Source organism: Erythrolamprus reginae, chromosome 3, assembly GCF_031021105.1.
Source record: "Erythrolamprus reginae isolate rEryReg1 chromosome 3, rEryReg1.hap1, whole genome shotgun sequence".
In the NCBI taxonomy this organism is placed as follows: domain Eukaryota; kingdom Metazoa; phylum Chordata; class Lepidosauria; order Squamata; family Dipsadidae; genus Erythrolamprus; species Erythrolamprus reginae.
Genome location: NC_091952.1, coordinates 96,144,304 through 96,164,125, shown reverse-complemented (window position 1 = coordinate 96,164,125; position 19,822 = coordinate 96,144,304).

Here is a 19,822-nt window from a genome sequence, read left to right as displayed (position 1 = left end):
CAAACCTTTCTACTTAAGAATCTGGTCACGGAACAATTTAAGTTCGTAAGTAGAGGTACCACTATAATTTGTGTGCTTGTTTCTCCCATTATATTGAAGTAAAGTACCCAATCTACTTTGAACTCAGAGCAAGAATTGTTTTAAAATTTCATTTGGAAATGTCACCCATATTGATTTAATCAATCTGTGAGTATTTTCAGGACATCTATTAAAGTAGAATGAATTCCTTTGGCGGATGTATCTTTTAATTTTTTGAAATTCTTGAAAGGACTTGATTAAATCTAAAACCATACAGTTGAGGGGAAGGAGTTAATAGAAACATTAATACATACAAGTCCAATAGGATTTGAACTCACAACCTTTCAGTTGTAAATTAGACACTTACTCAATGCAGTATGCAATCCTTCATTAATGTCCTTGGGAATTTACAGGTGTTAAATTAGGCTTCACTATTGTTCATCAAATGCAATAAAAACATAATGAGAAATACAAGGAAATAAATTAATTCTGGGGAAAAAAAATCTAATAAAAAGGACAGTGGAGTTCAAACAAAACCTGTTCCCTAGTCTCTGCCAAGATATATGAAATGTCACTAATATTAGTTTTAATATTGCTTATTATGCTTTGTTTGATGAAATATTTTCATTAGATGAGGAGTCTGTACATCATATTTTTTTGCCTCTTGCAAAGCTATCAAGCCTGTCTATCATAGCCATTTAATTACATTCTAAATAGACACACCAGTTGTCTACAATGTAAAGTCTATACTTCATTATTGTACAGACTCTGAATACCCTTTATTTGCCTAATTCAAATTTCCATTATCTATTTTGATAGAATCCCACTTCACAAATGACACCTCCTGAATTTGTTCATGTCTGCCTATTTTGGGTTCAAGATTCTTCTAAATCTAAAATGCACTCCCATGTTTTGAATTACAGGAAAAAACAATTGTGTATGCATATTTATTGCCTTTGCTATTATTGTTGGTCAGAAGATACAGACATAAGTTAAATAAAGATAGCAGTCTAAGATAAACTACTTCAGTTATTTTCATTACTCTTTCATTCCTGCTGAATTTGAATGAAGCAGGAATATGAAGCATTTCTGTGACTTATTATGTTCTTTGCACCATGGGTTCTTCTATAAAAGAAACTACATTTTTCTTACATTGCTTTTTTCACATTTTCCTATATTCTCTTCTTTTTTTCCTACATATTTTTTTAAAAAAATAAAATACTTTCCTTATTTAAGAATTTCTAAGCTTTGGATTTATTCTCTGTCGCCAAAATCATGGAAATATGTGAATTTTAAAGACCAGAATTGGAATTGTGTAGATGCCTAACTAGTTCTGTACCACCATTCTGTACCAAGCCCCGAGTCTTTGGAGAAGGGTGGCATACAAGTCTAATTTAATAATAATAATAATAATAATAATAATAATAATAATAATAATAATAATAATGATGATGATGATGATGATGATGATGTTGTGGTTAGCTCTGGCCCAGCTCCTGCCCCAAGGAATGTGCAGGTGGATGTGGGGGAGACATCCACATGCCGCAGGCCTGTTTTGCTCCCAATGGAATTTGCCGATGAAGCCTCCTCTGATCAAGGAAGCGTGAGTGACAGGGAAGAGGGGAGTTTGGCAGACAGCCCAGGAGGAGATCAATCATCTGTATCATCCTTGGATTCTGAAGAAGAATTAATGACACATCCACGCATGCATAGAGTGATGCATAGGAGACAACAACTGAAAGATTATTACGAGAGAAAATGAGGCCACCTGTGGTTGGGTGGAGCTGCTGTAATTAGTGCTACAGATAAAAGAACAGCGTGCTGGTTTAGCCTTGTGGCAGTTTATCTGATTCATTGTTTCGTCAAGATTGTGGTTTTTGTGCTGTTCAAGATTGTATATGGACTCTCTGGACTTTAGAATTGGACTCAATTTCCTAATTATTGGGTGAGTAATTGGATTGCATTTAACCTGTGCCTTGTGTGTACCAGAAAATCCCTTTGACATTTAAAAAGGGAGCTGTTTCTGTTTTTTTGTTTATAAAGACTTTTGGGTTTTCCTTTTATAGTGTGGTGTGTGTCTTTCTGTTCTAATTACCCTGTAATTACGGGTGATTGAAACATGCCAGAAGAACAAATAACAACAACAACAACAAACAAACAAACAAACAACAACAACAACAACAATAATAATAATAATAATAATAATAATAATAATAATAATAATAATAATCTGGGTTTCTATGTCTGCCATTCTTCCTAACCTTGTCCTTTATTCTTGTCTAGTTTTTGTCTTGAGATTTGCGTCATTCCTTTAAAGTGAAAACATACACACATGGAGAATCATTCCACAAATATGCTGTTTATGGAAAAGTGGAATCGAAAAATATCTGTAATCTTTACCAACTTTAAGGCCAAACTCCCTCAGTTATCTCAGTGAAATCCCATTGATTTAGGCCAAGGCAATTGTAAACAGTATCACAAAGAATAATTCATCCACTACCTTATGTTGATCATACTAGCTGAACTTTCTAAATAAATTTGATATTTCTCTCTGGGCTAAATGTATTCAGGACATGCACAATCACTTTCTTGCCATCTTTTGGAGAATAGTGAACCTCTTGGCTTTCATCTCAAATTGTTTATCCTGGCTGATGATCTTAAATATTTACTTTCTATCTTTGTTTCTTCTGCTGTTCACAGTGCGGTTATACTTTGCATTTTAATATGCACAAGCTTTTCATTACTTATCTACAGGGTGGGTTCCACCTTGCTGCCAGTCTGTCCCCTCCTGTACCACATGAGTGTGTCTCGTGGTAGTCGCATGCACATTAATGAAAAATCTGGAAAAAAAATTAAAGTAAAAAAAAGAGATGGTGATAACATGCACATTGCTAGAACTCAGCTTCTGTGCATGTTCAGAAGGGAAAAAAAATCAAAAACAATTCAATAATAATAATAATTTTAAAAAGATGGCGGCCCCCACAGACTGGCACTGACCAATCCGGTTTGATGATGTCATTGTGACATCACCAATGGGCCATTATTGGTTCAGGTGAACGGGTCCAAACCAGGAGGAAACCATCTCTGCTTGTTTATTTGTGATACTTTTTTTTCTTTCTAGAAAAGAATACTTTTTAAATTTCTTCTATTATTTATTTACTTTTATTTTGGGGTTTTGCTGAGGATCAGCCAGTGGCAAAGATGGTATTGGATTTAGAAAATAGGACTTGAATGGCTCTATACAAGTGCACCGAACTATCTCCCAGTAGCTGGTACATACACAAAACCACTTTACCAAAAATTCAAGCAGAAATTTGGAACCAAGGAACATTGGATTAGGCAGTTCTCCATTGGCTCCAAATTAGGAATTCCAATTTCCAGAATACCTGTTTATAATTGTAAGATCCTCATAAGGATAACTAAGAATGGCATGTACAGGTGAAACTCAAAAAATTAGAATATCATGCAAACATTCATTTATTTCGGTAATGTAACTTAAAAGGTGAAATGTAATATATGAGAGAGACTCATTCCATGCAAGGCAAAATAGTTCAAGACGTGATTTGTCATAATTGTGATGATCATGGGGTACAGCTCATGAAAATCCCAAATCCCCCATCTCAGAAAATTAGAATATTAACATGCAATCAATAAAAAAGGATTGTACATAGAACAATATCGGACCTCTGAATTTATTTATTTATTTATTTATTTATTTATTTATTTATTTATTTATTTATTTATTTATTTATTTATTTATTTATTTATTTATTTATTTATTTATTTATTTATTTATTTATTTATTTATTTATTTATTTATTTATTTATTTATTTATTTATTTATTTATTTATTTATTTATTTATTTATTTATCTATCTATTTATTTATTTATTAGATTTGTATGCCGCCCCTTTCCGTAGACTCGGGGCGGCTCACAACATAATAAAACAATTTATAACAAATCTAATAATTTACAATTTTAAATTTTAAAGTAGTTAAGAAAACCCCATTTTTAAGCAGACATACCTACAAACATACCATACATAAATTATATAGGCCCGGGGGAGATATCTCAATTCCCCCATGCCTGACGACAAAGGTGGGTTTTGAGGAGTTTACGAAAGGCAAGGAGGGTAGGGGCAGTTCTAATCTCTGGGGGGAGCTGGTTCCAGAGAGTCGGGGCCGCCACAGAGAAGGCTCTTCCCATGGGGCCCGCCAACTGACATTGTTTAGTTGACGGGACCCGGAGAAGGCTGACTCTGTGGGACCTAATCGGTCGCTGGGATTCGTGCAGCAGAAGGCGGTCTCGGAGATATTCTGGTCTGATGCCATGAAGGGCTTTATAGGTCATAACCAACACTTTGAATTGTGACCAGAAATTGATCGGCAACCAATGCAGACTGCGGAGTGTTGGTGTAACATGGATATTTTTGGGAAAGCCCATGACTGCTCTCGCAGGTGCATTCTGCACGATCTGAAGTTTCTGTTTGGGCCCCTTTTGCAGCAATTACTGCCTTAATGCGGCATGGCATGGAAGCTACCAGCTTGTGGCACTGCTGAGGTGTTACGGAAGACCAGATTGCTTCAATAGCAGCCTTCAACTCTTCTGCATTGTTCGGTCTCGTGTCTCTCATTTTTCTATTGGCAATGTCCCATAGATTCTCTATAGGGTTCAGGTCAGGAGAGATTGCTGGCCAATCAAGGACAGGAATCCCATAATCATTGGAGCAGGTTTTGTGCTTTTGGGAGTCTGGGCAAGTGCCAAGTCCTGCTGGAAAATTTAAGTCACCATCCCCATAAAGCTTTTATATGGATGGAAGCTCCAAAATCTCCTGGTACTGGCATTGACCCTGGACTTAATGATGAACAGGGGACCAGCACCAGCAGGCTCCCCAAATCAACAGACTGTGGAAACTTTACACTGACCCTCAAGCATCTTGCAGTGTGTGCTTCTCAATTCTTTCTCGATTCTCTGGATCTTTGGTTTCCAAATGAGATGCAAAAGTTTCCACAATCTGTGTTGATTTGGGGAGCCATGTCACCTGCTGGTGTGTGAAGCATCCCAGTCTTCCATAACACCTCAGCAGTGCCACAGGCTGATAGCGTCCATGCTATGCTGCATTGAGGCAGTAATTGCTGCAAAAGGGGCCCAAATGAAATAATAATTACATATGCATGCGTGCTAAGTACATATGCATGTATGCTCAGAGGTCCAATATTGTTCTTTTTTAATTGATCACACGTAATATTCTAATTTTCTGACAATTATAACAAATCATGGCTTGAACTATCTTGCCTTTTGTTGTACATACTCATGGACAGTTGGAGGATGATGAAGAACTTGAGGACTCTGATACAGATAGTATTTATGAATTAGTGGTAGGCCCTGGGGTACAGGTATTAGAACAGGTGGGAGGCCAGCTACAGGATGTTTCTATGAGTCCAGAATCTAGTGAGGAAGAATTCGCTGGGTCAATCCTAAATTCAGAAGGGACCAAAAACGTAAGGAACAGGTATTTGGAAGAACATATTAAGGGGAGAAATGGATTAAATACTGGAGTGATGTATTTGGTATGTCAGGGGGCCAGTGGGGAAGAAGGGTGGAGTTTCAATGTTGTAGTGCTAAAAATGAAAGGTGTTTTCATTCAGCTCCCGAGCGAGCAAGTTCATTTTGTGTTATTTTACGGTCATTTCTGCTGTTTTTGAATCATACTGTGAGTGAATAAATCTTGGTAGATAGAGGAGGCTGGGAGGAATGCATGTGGAATGTAATTAAGAGACATAACGGGAGAAAAGGAATGTGCTAGTATGAACTGCATTTTGAATACAGAAGTGAAGAGAATAAAGATGGAGTTTCTTTGTTTATGAAATACTGCATTTAGTAAGAGTTATTTTTAATAGCTAAAGTTCTACCAGAAACCAGAACACCTTTCATATTATGAATATCTCTCATATATTATGTTTCACCTTTTAAGTTAAATTACTGAAATAAACGAACATTTGCATGATATTCTAATTCTTTGAGTTTCACATATATATTGGCTAGGAAAGGATAATGGTGACTTGTCTATATGCTTAAATGCACAATTAGTTCAATTCATGGGTATAAACTATTTGGTATCTGACCTTCCTGTACATCTCCAGGCCACCACATTCCCTATATAAAAGATTGATATTGATCAAAAATTGAGCTTCCAACCTTCTTAGTCCTGTATGTTATTTTATCATGGTGGTTGAAGAGTGTTCCTTGGAGGAATGAGAAATGCCAGGAATATATAAATCAAGCAGGGTCATCTAAAGCAGTGTTTCCCAACCTTGGCAACTTGAAGATATTTGGACTTCAACTCCCAGAATTCCCCAGCCAGAGAATGCTGGCTGTGGAATTCTGGGAGTTGAAGTCCAAATATCTTCAAGTTGCCAAGGTTGGGAAACACTGATCTAAAGCATGAATACTGTGTTCAGTTTTGGAGACCTCACCTACAAAAAGATATTGATAAAACTGAACGGGTCCAAAGATGGGCTACAACCATGGTAGAAGGTCTTAAGCTTAAAACTTATCAGGAAAGACTTAATGAACTCAATCTGTATAGTGTGGAGGACAGAAGAGAAAGGGGGGAAATGATCAAAACTTTTAAATATGTTAAAGGGTTAAATAAGTTTCAGGAGGGAAGTATTATTAATAGGAAGGTGAACACAAGAACAAGGGGGCACAATCTGAGGTTAGTTGGGGGAAATATCAGAAACAACTTGAGAAAATATTATTTTACTGGAAGAGTAGTAGATGCTTGGAACAAACTTCCAGCAGACGTGGTTGGTAAATCCACAGTAACTGAATATAAACATGCCTGGGATAAACATATATCCATCCTAAGATAAAATACAGGGAACAGTATAAGGGCAGACTGGATGGACCATGAGGTCTTTTTCTGCCGTCAATCTTCTATGTTTCTATGAAAGCTATCCCAGTTGTCCAGCTAAAACAAGCAGGCACTGATATTGGACAGTGGTGACATAGTAAGATGCTGCAGGTGAATAAAGACTTTAGTGACAATGGTAACAGCATCAAATTATTCTGCAAGGGTGAAGGCAATGGTAAATCACTCCCGAATTTGATCAAGGAAAATATAAAAGGATTGACAATATAATGCTGGCTGATGGCTCTTTGGGTCAGATGACACTCAACATACTACTGAGGAAGAGATGAGTCTCTTTCGCACTAATAGGGTTTAAAACATGGCTAGATTAAAGCTTTCGTATGTCTAGTTGTTGATGCCAATATGTAGGAAAACAGAATTTAAAGCTGTAAAAACAAAATTATAGTGGGAACATGGAATGTAAGTATAAATGAGGGAAAACTCAATACGATGAAATTGCTCAATTACGCCTTGACTTCTGAGACATTGGTGAAATGAAACGAACTGGAATTGGACATTTTCAGTCAGAAGATCATACTTTTTTTTACTTAGGAAACGAAAATCAATGTTTTTAATATTCTTTTATTAATAGTCACAATGAATAAAGCAAGGATAATATTCGGGCACAATGCAACCAGTGATAAATAATATCAATACAGCTTGACAATTATAATAATTATCTGAACTTATGTTCCAACCACTGATAATTCGCAAGGAAAGGATGTTAATGGATATTATGGTCAAATTCAACAGAACATACAAGCAAGAGGTTCTGCTTGTGGTTGGTGATCAGAATGCCAAAGAAGGAAACAGTAGGGAATAATACATATTTGTTTAATTACCTATTTACTTACTTACATAGTTACTTACTTACTTACTTACTTACTTACTTACTTACTTACTTACTTACTTACTTACTTAATATGCTGTCCATCTCACCAATAAAGCAACTCCGTGTGGCTTGCAAAATTAGATAGAGTTGAGCTAAGACAGAATTTGACAGTACAGTTGTGTAGCAATGATGAATATGTAATTTCTAAGAAGTATAAACTTTCTTTTTAAACTTGAAATGGAAGAACAACAGATCAAAGTGGGCAAAGAATTTGGAATTATAGTATATTGCTGACTCAGTGGGGAAAGTATGTGGTCGGAAGAGTTGAAATTTATATTATGCTACAATATTAAATAGAATATTTATAGAATTAATGACTATAATCATTATAATCATTAATGACTATGCCACATTAAAAATATGTAATCAGTAAATATGGGGGTTACTATTTATGCTATTTGTGTGATTATTATTCCAAGTCTCTCTCCTTCATAATGTACATTGCTGACACAAATACATTTTTATAATAAAATGTTGCTATACTATATTAGGCACTAAAGTGCTTTACTCCAGTTTTTTCTTCCCTATTTGTGAGATTTAATTTAAGGACACTTCCTGAATTGCAGTTTTCTAAATGACTATCAGATGCCACTAATAAATAAGCCTGCTCAAAATAATATATAAAACAAGTTTTCTCATACCAAGTATAAGGATCAGGGAACAGATAGCTGCAGAATCTCCCTAATCTATGTATTTTTAAAGTGAAACCCCCTCCATTTCACAATCTATTATTATATACACACATAGAGGGTATATTTTCTAATTTGGAATAATTCTTAAATTTCACACCCTCCTGGGACTACGAAGAAGCAGATGTTGTGGTCATGGAAAAAAGAGCATTTTTTTTAAAATGCATGTCTTCTTTCAAGGTAAACAGTTAATACAATAGTTTGACATGGAAAGCTTTTTGATGGATGGCTACCTGTAGAGAGGTACTGTTTTATTCTGTCAAATACAACTCTCCTTTGTAAATGCCGAGACAGTAAAGTATAGTTTCCTCTTTTTCTTTCTTAGCCTGCTCAAGGTAATTATGTATTATTAATAATGCAGTACCACAAATGATATTAAATGAACTACATTTGTTAATGTAGATCTTATCTAACTGCTTTTTCTATCAGTGGACTGTTTCTCAATGGGGGGTTCTAATTAGCTGTAATATGTAGAAGAAAGATGAGACAGGAATCCAATCAGATAAATGGCATCTATTTGCAAAAATACAGGAAGGGGGGGGGGCAGAAAATGCATTTGGTGTGGTGCGAATTTTGGTTGGGGTGCAATCTAAATATTATTTCTGTAGTGTTGATAATAGGTTGAAAGTTGGAAAGGGGCTTTTAGGCCATCTAATCCAACTCTCTGCTTAATCTGTACTTTTCTCAGATTTCCGATATGAGTGTGTGTGTATATGTATATGTGTGTGTGTGTGTGTCACTGTCCTAGATAACTAATTCTATTGTCCATCTGCTCTTGCTATTAATACAGTTCTCTAACCTTCAACGTAAAGTACATAAGAAGTAATACTACTGTTCTGTCGGGCTCTCTGGTACAATCCTCCCAAAAATTCACAGGTACAAATTTCAGACACACACACGTTTGAAAATTCAAAACAATGTTCTTTATAATGAAAATTCACTTAAACTAAGCCCTCTTTTGGTATAGCAAAGAGCACTGGTCTCCAAACAAACTGGTAATTTGTACAAGTCCCTTATCAGTTCTGTGATACTTAGCTTGCAGCTGTGAAGCAATTCACAGTCCTTCTTCTTTCACAAAGTGAAACACACTTTGCTCTGGTTTAGTTTCCAAGTGGGGAAAAATCAGCACACAAAAGGTCAAAGTCAGTAAAGCAGTCATGAAACACAACGATCAGATAATCCTCCACAATGGCCAAACCCACAGGCTGCTATTTATAGCAGCCTCTCTAATTACCACAGCCCCACCCAACCACAGGTGGCCTCATTTTCTTTGATAATAATCTGTCAATTGTTGTTGCCTATGTATCACTCTCTGCATGCAAGACTGTATCATTAACTCTTGTTCTGAATCCAAGGAGGAGCTAGATAATTGATCTCCTTCTGAGCTGTCTGCCACACTCTCTTCCTCCCTGTCACTCATGTCTTCTTGGTCAGAGGAGCCTTCATCAGCAGATTCCACCGTGGGCAAAACAGGCCTGCAGCATGTGGATGTCTCCCCCACATCCACAGTCCTTGGGGCAGGAGCTGGGCCAGAGCTAACCACAACAACTACATTCCACGGCAGCAGAGAAAATGTTGGTGCCTTTCTTCTACCTCCTTGAGTACTTGCTTATTTTCTGACTCCTACCAACTCTAGGTTCAGCATGCTAAATTCCCAACATCTTTCTTGGTGCATCTTTCACCAAGCCACACTTGTTACTATTCTCTTCTGAATTAATGCTAGGTTTGTTTTCAGAGTCATATTAAGATATGAACTGGGTCTCAGTGATGGTATGTGTTGTGAGTGTTTCCTATCTACCTCAGGTCATGTCAGATTTTGAGGAGGATGAGCCAGGCTCCTCTGGATACCCTGGGCCAGGGGGGTACCAGATGAAGCAGAGAGCGAGAGTGAGGCAGAAAGTTACTTGAGTGAGCCTGAGGAACCACGAGAGGGGGGCTGATGTGACAATGGGTGAGTGGTCCCAGTCAGAGAGTGAAGAAGACATGAAAGTGGAAAGTCATTGGATTGACCTTCGCTATAGAGGATTGCTCTGAAGGTGAGAGGTGTTACAGAGTAAAATGTATTAGCTTACAGCCTTAACCTCTTTGAAGTGTGATGTCACTTCCAGGCAGTATAAAGGAAAAGGATTATGGAAAATGAGGTGTGGAGAATCAACATTGTCCAATGGAAGAGACGTGAGGCTGGGAGGGGAGATTGAACAAGGCTTAAAAATCATGATTTCTGCTTCAATAAAGGACATTCTTTGTTGGATGCTGTGCTGGGCAGCTTTCGGTAAGCAAAAGCATATGTTTAAGTAATGGATGGACTCTAGCAAGAAATGCAGATAAGATCGGGTTTCTGGCGCTCTTCCCAGACATAGATTACAGCTAGCTCTAAAGAGAAAGTACGGTAACTTCTTCTCTGCCATTTAAAAAACCCCGTGTTCCATTATATATGCTTGTATTCAAATAAAGAGTAAATTTTATCATAAAATAAATGATTTCTGACTTGGGGGTTCGCTCCGAGGGTCATACAGAACAGTATGCAACAAAAAATTGGATTAGGACTAAGAAATGGTCAGCTTTAAGGCCACTTGACTATGGAATTTTGGATCTGTTTGGGTATTTATTGATTGATTGATTGATTTGATTTGATTTGATTTGATTTGTATGCCGCCCCTCTCCGTGGACTCAGGGCGGCTAACAACAGTGACAAAAACAGAATGTAAAAATCCAATACTACAACAGCTAAAAACCCTTGTTATAAAACCAATCATACATACAAACATACCATGCATAAATTGTTGAAGCCTAGGGGGAAAGATTATCTTAATTCCCCCTTGTCTGACGGCAGAGGTGGGTTTTGAGGAGCTTACAAAAGGCCAGGAGGGTGGGGGCTATTCTACTCTCTGGGGGGAGTTGGTTCCAGAGGGTCGGGGCCGCCACAGAGAAGGCTCTTCCCTTGGGCCCCACCAACCGACATTGTTTAGCTGACAGGACCACGAGAAGGCCCACTCTGTGGGACCTTAGTGGTCGCTGGGATTTGTGCGACAGAAGGCGGTCCCTGAGATAAACTGGCCCGGTGCCATGAAGGGCTTTATAGGTCATAACCAACACTTTGAATTGTGACCGGAAACTGATCAGCAACCAATGCAGACTGCGGAGTGTTGGTGTGACATGGGCATATTTAGGGAAGCCCATGATTGCTCTCGCAGCTGCATTCTGCACGATCTGAAGTTTCCGAACACTTTTCAAAGGTAGCCCCATGTAGAGAGCGTTACAGTAGTCGAGCCTCGAGGTGATGAGGGCATGAGTGACTGTGAGCAGTGACTCCCGATCCAAATAGGGCCGCAACTGGTGCACCAGGCGAACCTGGGCAAACGCCCCCCTCGCCACAGCTGAAAGATGTTTCTCTAATGTGAGCTGTGGATCGAGGAGGATGCCCAAGTTGCGGACCCTCTCTGAGGGGGTCAATAACTCCCCCCCAGGGTAATGGATGGACAGATGGAATTGTCCTTGGGAGGTAAAACCCACAGCCACTCTGTCTTATCAGGGTTGAGTTTGAGTCTGTTGACACCCACCCATTTACTAAACTTTATCCCAATTCATGAAATTTTAAAAAATCTTTAAGGCTTTCCTCCATGCACTATATTGATCCCCCAAGGGAAACCCTTCCCTTCTGCCAAAATCCTGAGACTTTTTTAGATGTACTGCAGCCTGTATAGCTATGTATCGGTATGTCTCTGCTAAATGTGTTGAATGCACTCTCTTCAGTTCAGTTTGCTATTCTACTAAAATAATTTTGAATGCCATTCTTGTCACCTGATATATTAGCTTTCCCCCCTAGTTCTGTGTCAAACTCAAACTATACAAGGATTCAATTTTGCTTTCATTATAATCTCTTATGCTTCCGGGCATTGTGCACTAATAATATCTTTTGGCCCATCTCTACTCAGGAAGGAGCTACATTTGTCAGCTGGAGTGTTTTCAGGATTCTTTACAGCTGATTCATAAAAAGATATTTCTGTTTGACCTGTGTTGGTTGATTCAATTCCTTCCGCTACAACCCAGCAAAATTATTGACAAAATTAATGAAGAACCTGAGGCCCAGAACAGTGTAGTGATATCTCATTTGAGATCCCCCACAACTTGATCGGGGAACCCCTGAGGACCACTTTCTGAGTGTCATTTAGTTTTTCACCTTGCTGCAAACTGATTGATGGTTTCATCACCTAACTAGGGGATTAATGGTTTTCTCATCACCAATTTGTGAATCAAAATATCACAGAGAACTTTATTGTACTAGTGACTTTATTTACATCACTTATAAAGAGCAAAAGTCATGTATGGTCCTTCAAAGATTTGGGTCTGACAAACCAAAACTTTTTAAAAATTATCAGATTTGTTTTAATGGGACAGGAAGGAGAAATTATTAAGGGCATAACCATAGAATACCATAAGAATATTGTCTATATTTATTGCCTATATTTAATTTGATTAATTAATATTGACTATATTTAATTTGAATGCATACTAAATGAAAAATTAATTTTTGCTGTGGCCCCATTCACTGCTTTTGATTCTTGTCTCTTCTCAATGTCCAATTATATATATTTAAATTAGATTAAAATTTCCCAATAGTTGTATTGTTCTGTCTGGGTCACTCCGGAAGCCAAGACCAACCCAAAAAGAGAAGCCAGACACACCGGTAAAAGGCAAAGGCAGTTTATAAAATTCAAGAAAAACACAGGTAACAGAAAATGTCCTTACAAACAGGAAAATGCTGTTTCTTCAAATATATCCACGAAGGCAAAAGTCCATGCAGATAGCAGACCTACACCTCCCATGGGTCTTCCAAATTGCTGGGCCACAAGCCAGGAACAGAGACGCCGAGAACAAAGCAGGACACCGTAACTCCAACTGATAACACTCCACATGGCTTCAAGGGCTTGCCTGCCTTTTAACCCCTGCTAAAGAGGACCACACCCAAGCCCAGCTGTTCCTAATTCAGTGCTGGTAATACTTCTTTAATTGCTCCTTTCTTTGATCTGAACGTCTCTGTTGCATGTCAATGATGGCTTGTGCTTCATCACCTAATGACTCCAAGCTACTGGCTGGGGAGAGCCCCCCCCCCCGGGGGCTCTCATGCTGTTCTCCTTCGTCCCATTCCTGACTTTCCTCTCCCCCGTCCGACTGCTCAGCCCCCTCCTCTTCGCTGTCATCCTCCTCCGGGCATGGAGCCAGCAGAGACACAGCTGGTCCCTGAGCAGCCTCAGGCTGAACCACAACATGTATCAATTTATGCTTTGAGAATCATAGAAATATAGAAGACCTATTTATTTTCTTCAAAACCATGAAATGTCACCTTTGGCAAGATATGTTTAGCAGAATAACAATATCATAGAGAGAACACTTGTGTCTCATTACTGATGCATTCAAACAAAATTAATTTCTTTATGCTGTAATTATAGATAGTGAAGGAGTTATATTATTCTATAGTGTCGTCAGGCTAGGCTAATTCTCTCTGATCAGACAGTCAGAGGACTTCAGGGAATTACATATGCTTGTCTGCTGAGTGTACAAACAGACTGTTTCCACATAGTATTTGGAAAACTTTACCAGGCACTTCATAAAGAGCCTATCTTGATAGAGCTTCTATACCTGGACTCTATTCAACACTTCAAATTAATGCTTGGTGGCCAATGTGGATTTAGTAGCTTCCTGTTTTCCTGACTGCAAGTTTATTTATTGCAAGTTTATGTAAATTGGTGAAATTTAAAACAAGCTCAGCAAGACAATTGAGACATTTGGGGTGCTTTGTTTCCTTCTCTATAGATTTTAAAATGCTAGTTTTCTAACATGAATGCTTTGGGCAAGCAATTTTTTTTAACACAAAGTGGTTTGTGTTGCTTATTTCCATTTTGTATGCATTTCCTATACATGCTTCTCTGCTCAAAAAAATAAAGAGAACAGTCAAATAAAACATCCTAGATCTAAATGAATGAAATATTCTCATTGAATACTTTGTTCTGTACAAAGTTGAATGTGCTGACAACAAAATAATAATATTAATAATAATTTATTAGATTTGTATGCCGCCCCTCTCTGGAGACTCGGAGCGGCTCACAACAATAATAGTGTACAAATCCAATACTTAAAAACAATTTAAAACCCTTATCATTAAAATAGTCACACAACCCAATTAAACCATACAAAACCCGTGATAGCTAGAGGGTATATCAATCACCGCCACGCCTGGTGACATAGGTGGGTTTTCAACAGCTTGCGAAAGGCAAGGAGGGTGGGGGCAGTTCTAATATTCGGGGGGAGTTGATTCCAGAGGGCTGGGGCCACCACAGAAAAGGCTCTTCCCCTGGGTCCTGCCAGACGGCATTGTTTAGTTGACGGGACCCAGAGAAGGCCAACTCTGTGAGACCTAATCAGCCGCTGGGATTCGTGCAGCAGAAGACAGTCCCAAAGGTATTCTGGTCCGGTGCCATGTAGGAAATGAAATGTAGAAAATGAAATTGATTGTCAATCAGTGTTGCTTCCTAAATGGACAGTTTGATTTCACAGAAGTTTGATTTACTTGGAGTTATATTGTGTTGTTTAAGTGTTCCCTTTATCTTTTTGAGCAGTATACATGCACACACGCACACACGCACACACGCACACACACACACACACACACACACACACACACACACATATTCAGTGTGGAGAGGGGCGGCATACAAATCTAATTAATAATAATAATAATAATAATAATAATAATAATAATAATAATAATATTGGAACCCACAGGTTTCAGATTCTGCACATTTTAGTTCAAGACACTGATTAAGTTCAGGTAAAATGAATTCTGAATGAAATCTTCCTCATTATACATGATGCAAAGGACATATATGCAAAATCTTCCATATATCAGTGAACATAAAATAAAGTTCTCAAGATGATATGGATTAGTTCTGCTCATTTCTCAGTGATGGCCTTTTTCGTTTCTCTTTTCAAGCATCAACTGGAGGCTTGCTAGTTCTATAAGAATACGCCTCCTACATACCAATCAGAACTGTAAGAATTCTCAGAGAGATGCATTGAGTCTGTTATTTATTTATTAAATTTATATGCCACCCATCTCTCTGATACAATTTTTTAAAATTGCATTGAGAATTCCACAAATCCTTTCCCCTACATTCTCCGAGCCCATGAAAATCTTAACTAAAAATGAAAAATATAGTTTAGTATTGGGATTATGTAAAATGTTTGACCCTTTGCAAAATTCTGTGATTTATTATTGATACTGTTTTAACTGGTGATTGGGACCTGTCTGGAGGTCAATATAAAAAGGGCAGATATATTCCACCTGTAAGGGTTAAAAAACACATGTGTCCTTTGGAAATTTCATGCAGTTGCTTCAAAGGCTGTTCCTGGCTGACTGCATGCCTGTTCATGCACAGCTGTTGTTGTTTTTCTTCTTTGAAGATGGCTCAATGGAAGTTCTATCTAGGAATACCTAGGCATGTGCAGATGAATGGGGCCAGACTTTGAAGTAGCTCATAACCCTTTCAGAAGACCTTCTCTATAATGCTGCCTGCCTATGGAATATCATTTCCCCTGAGATAAATACTTTCCCCCACCCCCACACACCCTGACCTTACTTAAACGATCTTTTAAAACCTGGCTCTGTACCCAGGCCCAACTGGGTGAAAGTGGGTAATGAATTCCTTGTACCGTATTGATTTCCCTCCCACAGATGTCGTCTTTTGAAGATATAATTCTGCACTTTTACAATGCTTTATTATTGCATTTGGTAAGCACCTAGAGAAATAAAGAAAAAGACATGGTTCTTTTAAGGTGTGGAGGAGGAGTACTTTGTCCACATATTTTTCAAAGAGTAGCTTAAAAGACAGGATAGTATCACAGCACTAGATAAAGTAGCACAACATCTCCATGTCTAGAATAGAATAGAATAAGATAGGATAGAATAGAATAGAATAGAATAGGATGGAATAGAATGGAATGGAACAGAACGGAAATGCTAGGAATTTGTCATGAGCTCTCAGTGCATACGTTCTAAGGGTACATAAAGGATGTAAATGAGAAATCATTATAAATACATTCATCATGAATAGTGATGGGCGAACCTAACCCACACAATTCGTGTCCGTACCGAATTTTGTGGTGTTCGGTATACTGAACCCGAACCCGAACCCGAATTTTTTTCAAACTTTGGGCAAAGTTCGGGGTTGTGTTTGGCGTTCGGAGCTTTGACGTCACCGGCAGGTTGCTAAGGACGCCAAGGTGATCCATGGAATCCAGGAAGTGATCACCTTGGCGTCCTTAGCAACCTGCCGGTGACATCAAAGCTCCGCCCCCAGAATCTCTTCGTGGGAGGGATTCCCTGTTCAGGTTTGGTTCGGGTTCGGCCGAATTTTGCGTAAAGTTCGTCCGAACTTGCTGAACCTGAACACCGGTGGTGTTCAGGTGGTATAAGATACGACAGTGATAGTCATAGGATAACAAATCAACATAAATCATACTAGGAAATTAATTAAAACAATATAAATTGTAAAAATTCAAGCAATAAGATTATAGTCGTAAGTAGAAAAGGAAATAGATAATAGGAAGGATGAGAAGAGTAGTAGTAATACAGTCTCAGTAAATAGTTTGACAATGTTGTGAGAATTAGTTGTTTGCTCCCAACAAATACATCATTTGATGTGGGTTATTCATTAAAAAAAAGAGCTGAACCTTCAACTCAAAACAGGATCTAACTCATGTTTAGTACAGTATTTCAATCTATTAATTACTGTGACTCATATGCCACTTCAATCCAATTGACTCTAAGTGCTTTGCAAGTGAAGATAGGGTGGACTGATTCAACAAAATAGAGTTATAACCAATGCCACTTCTGTTAATTTGAAACCCTTTATCACTCAGCTTTACTTCATATTCCGAAAGTAGCAATGTTCATATAATTATAAACTGCATATTTCAGTGAAAAGGACCTTCTGTTGTTTCTCCCATCAGCCTCAACTCATTGTCATGCCCTCAAACCCTGCATTGCACTGAAAGTAATGTTTTGAATACAATAATGATGAATGTTTAATTAATGCTTAAAGTTAGATTTTTATATGGCTTTACACATAGAGTCCTTCTGCAGTGAGTATCTAATCTATTGACAATACATGTTAGTGACAATATAAGATATTTTTGGAGCAGAAGCAAATTAATTGTATGTTGTAACCTTCTGTACTGTGCCATGTAACCACTGTTTTGTCTGCTAAGACAAATGTTTTATTATTGTAGAAAGAATCTAAAACAACTGCAAAACACTTAAGTTCAAGTAATTTAGTAAAATGACAACTCCATGTTTCGGGGATATTATTATTTCTTTTTTAAAAAAGAGAGAAAAGTGAGAAAATTATTTTTATTAAATCTCTTTGTCAACATTTGGTAGAGACTTGGAATAACTATTTACATTTATATACAGCTATATTATGTAATTAACATCAACAGATAAACATATCAATATGTTCGAGCAGATGTACAAATGTATCTAGACATATTGCACAGAAACCTTGATAATTCTTCCAAATGCAATATTGTATTCCAAATACTGTATTCCCTGTAGAACTTTTGCTCAAGGCTATGCTTAGGTATACTCAAAAACCCTCATAGCTAGTCATGGGGGAAAACATGTTCTTTTACAGATAATTGCTACTGGCAGTTGGAGGCACTCAGAATTTGATGTGCAATAATGTGACCCGACTATGTATTAAACTTTTTTGAAGGACATGGTGTAAAGTAATTTTATATCCATCTCAGAAACCTTATTTGCGGTGGGGGGGGGGGGGGGGGGTTCATCAGGTTAGCACATATTTTAACAACTTTTCCATTTTTAATATTACGGTTAGGCTTTGTCTTAATAGTTCTTCTTTAAAAATAACTTTTTTCTTCAGAAAGAATGAGAAAAGAGAGAAAGTGGAAAGGAAACAAATTGACTTGTTAGGAACATGTAAATACAGTAACATCTCATACTAAAATCTGGCACAGCCAAATTGCATTGATAGGTTAGTTATGTATGTTTGATTAATTGGATTGTTGTGGATTTCTAATAGTTTTTATTATTTTAATGTGTTTAGTATTAATATTGACTTCTTCTATTATTGTATTATATTGCATTTTTTATATTGTTGTAAGCTGCCCTGAGTCCCATGGGATTGGGCGGCATAGAAGTCAAACAAACAAACAAACAAACAAACAAACAAACAAACAAACAAACAAACAAACAAACAAACAAACAAACAAATATTATTGATATTGGAACTGGAAAAAAGGGGCAATTAGTACTAGGGCAGAGATGGCGAACCTATGGCACAGGTGCCAGAGGTGGCACGTGGATCTGTATCTGCTGGCACACGAGCCGTTGCCTTAGCTCAGCTCCATGTACATGTGTGTGTTGGCCAGCTGATTTTTGGCTTGCACAGAGCCTCTGGGAGGGTGTCTTTGGCTCCCAGATAGCTTCCAGGGGGATGGGGGAGGGCATTTTTATCCCCCCCAGCTCCAGGGAAGCCTTTGGAGCCTGGGGAGGGCAAAAAATAACCTACTGGGCCCACCAGAAGTTGGGAAACAGATCATTTTCGGCCTCCAGAGGGCCTCTGGCGGTGGGGGAAGCTGTTTTCGCCTTCCCCAGGCATTGAATTATGGGCACTCGCACATGTCTGATAGTGCACGCACACTCTCTTTCGGAACCCAAGGAGAAAAAAGAGAAACTGACCTAGGGTTATGAATACACATGATTCACATGCTATGTGAATCATTTAATTAAAATATTTTTTAATAGGGACATATTATGCATAAATATTAGATTTGTTATATGTTGTTTCATTACTGTTGTAGCCGCCCTGAGTCTACGGAGAGGGATGGCATACAAATCTAATAAATAAATAAATGCTATTTAACTGTAATGCATTGACAGTTGTATGTGGTTTCACTCAGTTATATATGGTTTTGCTCACTGTGATGCCTTAGCATTTTTGTGACTTAAAAACTGATGTCACCAAAAACTCAATATGCCATTTAAAAACAGCCATGCACACATCGTAGAATCTGAGAGGATAATTCTGCCACACAAATCCCAGCGCCCGGTCAGGTCGGCCTCCTCAGGGTCCTGTCAACATCGTTTGGCGGGACCTAGAGGAAGAGCCTCTGTGGGGGGCCCGGCCCTCTGGAATCAGCTCCCCCCCCCCGAGATTCGCACTATCCCTATTTATGTCGCCATGCCTGCTGCCATTAGATCCTAGCCCCCTGACCAACGAGTGTCTTAG